At 36.5% G+C, this 2,832-nt stretch overlaps 1 non-coding gene across 1 annotated transcript; it reads left to right on the top strand.

The window, feature by feature from the left end:
* The first annotated feature begins 469 nt into the window (after positions 1 to 469).
* Positions 470 to 544, top strand: LOC129071037 (small nucleolar RNA SNORD24). Its single transcript, XR_008529197.1, has one exon. It is a non-coding gene; the product is annotated as a small nucleolar RNA SNORD24 (small nucleolar RNA).
* The last annotated feature ends 2,288 nt before the right edge of the window (positions 545 to 2,832 follow it).

Here is a 2,832-nt window from a genome sequence, read left to right as displayed (position 1 = left end):
AAACCTGGCAAAGCCAAAGTCCAATGAAGGTGGTGATAGAGTCATGGGTCCAGAGGAATGCATACAGAAAATCAAGAAAGCAAGTTTAATGTAATTCAATTTATAAAGACCAGTTCAGAACATATTCCAGAAATTCAATATATATGCCGATGATACCTACCATGGCTATCTTAAGGAACACTATTAAGCTAAATAGATGTTTAGTAAATGTTGGCTGACCCTATGATTTTGCCAATATTTGACTTTTTCAGTGAATTATTTTTAAGTAATTTCATAGTGTACAATTCTAAAACTTGAATCAAGGTCCTTCTTTGTTGCTTAATGAACTGTTCTAGGGAGAGGCATCACAGAAAGAGGTATTCATAATCTGCACTTAAGAGAAATACCTTAGTAGGAATAATTTTTGATTGTTAATAATTTGTCATCAGATCCCTATGATCACTACCTCCATTTAAAAATGAGAAAACATTGCAGATGATGTGAGAAAATATTTGCTATCTGAGTGGTGGTGCAGACCTCCCTGACCACCAACATTGCTGATGTATGAGAAATAAATAAGTTAATAAATAAAATTAAATTAAAATTAAAATGAGAAAACACCAGGGAGAAGGCGGGGGTGTGAGTGGGTTGGGCTTCCGTCGACACTTCTATTGTTGTTTCCCTAAGGGAGAGCCACTCTGCTTGTTCAAGGTGTGAGCCACACCATACCATCACCACCTGGTATAGGACCAGTTTGAAGACATCATCTTCTCCTATGCTTTGCTGATTTTCCACATATAATGCCACACAATACAGCAGCCATTCATATCATGTTTACTCTTCTGGGACCGATATCTGCCTCTGACAAAGATGTTTCTGAGAACCATGTATTCTCTTTCACCTTTGTTTTAAGTCAAGCCAGCGGGACCCTCTTCCTTCCTGATTGGGCGTCCTCGATTCTGTGCCACAAATAAGAGAAAGCCATTGTTGCCTTACCATGGTTGTCTTCATACCATTGTATATTTTTTCCCATGGAAGTCATCACTGTTACCTTAAGGTATATTTACACAGCAAAGATGGGCAGAGAAGCAACTCAGAAAATTTAGAACTTACACAGGTTGAATGTTCAAGGTAACACAGTTGGACTAATAACAGCCAGAACAATATCCAGATTCTTGAATCCCTTAATGGCTGTTTCCATTCCATTAACCTCCTTAGACATTTCAAGAACACTTAAAATATTCCTATGTGTGTAATAGAAGATTTCACCAATGATTCTGTCCTATTCCCTGGCCCTCTCTGTTCAAGTTTCATTTTTTCAATGTGTTAATAAATCAGGATACTTCTCCATTTCCTAGTAAAGCTTTATTTTTTTTTTCATTGTTCTTGATCTGTGTGCTAGAACAGGTTTGTACATGCTCACAACAGTCCATCATGCACATGCTTTCCCAACTTGAAGAAAATGTTGATTTTAGCCATGGTAGAAGTGTTTGAAATTAAAACTGGCAAAGGCTACAAATCAGGGTTTGGAAAGTTTTGTCTTAAATTTTATTTCCTTTTTTTAATGTTTTATTGTCCTTGCTATTATAGTCATCCCAATTTTTCTCCCTTCTCCACCCTCTACCCATCCTGCCTCTCACTTCCATAGTCAATCCTCACACTGTTGTCTGTGTTCATGGGTTCTTCACATATGTTCTTTAACTAATTCCTTCACTTTCATTTCATCAGTCTCTACCTTCCCCTTCCTCTTTTACAGCAGTCAGTTTATTCCATGATTCTATGCCTCTGGTTCTATTTTGCTCATTAGTTTATTTCATTAATTAGATTCTACTTATAAGTGAGATCATATAGTATTTGCATTCCACCAACTGGCTTACTTCATTTAGCATAATGGTCGCCAGTTCCGTCCATGCTGTTGCAAAAGGTAAAAATTCCTTCTTTTTTTCTGCTGCATTGTATTTCATTGTGTAAATGTGCCACAGTTTTTAATCTACTCAATTACTGATGAACACTTAGGCTGCTTCCAACTCGTGGCTATTGTAAATAGCACTGCTATGAACATAGGGATGCGTAAGTTTTTTTGACTTGGTGTTTTGGGATTCTTAGGGTATATTTCCAGCAGTGAAATCATTGGGTCAAAAGGCAGCTTCATTTTTAATTTTTTGAGGTAATTCCATACTGTTTTCCACAATGACTGCACCAGTCTGCATTCCCACTAACAGTGCACTAGGGTTTCCTTTTCTCCACATTCTCACCAGCATTTCTTGTTTGTTGATTTATTAATGAGAGCCATTTTGGCAGGTATGAGGTGATATCTCATTGTGGTTTTAATTTGCATCTCTCTGATGGCTACTGATGCTGAGCAGTTTTTAATATGTCTATGCACCACCTGTAATTTTCTTAATAATGGTTTTATTAAGACATAATTTGTGGGCAGCCAATTGTTAACCTTTTTATCTATCATTACAAACTTCTTTCATATATTTGAAAAAAAAAAAAAGCAAGCTTCCTTGTCCCAGATGACTTTGCTGAGAGCTTAGAATAAAGTTCTACCTTGTGATAGCTTCAACAATGTAATTATTTAAATCAAAGTGAAACAGTTTACTTGGAGTATCTTCTCTAGGTTTACACCTGTTAATACTCCAATAAAAAGAGCTACCAGGAGTGTTGCCTGCATTTATTATTCATATTTCCCTGTTACTACTGAGAAAAATAAGGCTATTAGAGACCCTCTAACTCCAACCTGTCTATCAAATAAATGTAATCATTTGAGTGAGCTCTGATGAAACCAACAAAAGAACTACTCTGCAGCCCATGTAATCTTGACAAGTAATAGATCCTTGTTTTAAAGCA

Source organism: Pteronotus mesoamericanus, unplaced genomic scaffold (assembly GCF_021234165.1).
Source record: "Pteronotus mesoamericanus isolate MK-2021 breed Mesoamerican mustached bat unplaced genomic scaffold, CSHL_Meso_final contig_25, whole genome shotgun sequence".
Classification (NCBI taxonomy): Eukaryota; Metazoa; Chordata; class Mammalia; order Chiroptera; family Mormoopidae; genus Pteronotus; species Pteronotus mesoamericanus.
The sequence above is the reverse complement of the archived record's forward strand: the minus strand, read 5'-3'. Positions and strand labels throughout refer to the sequence as shown.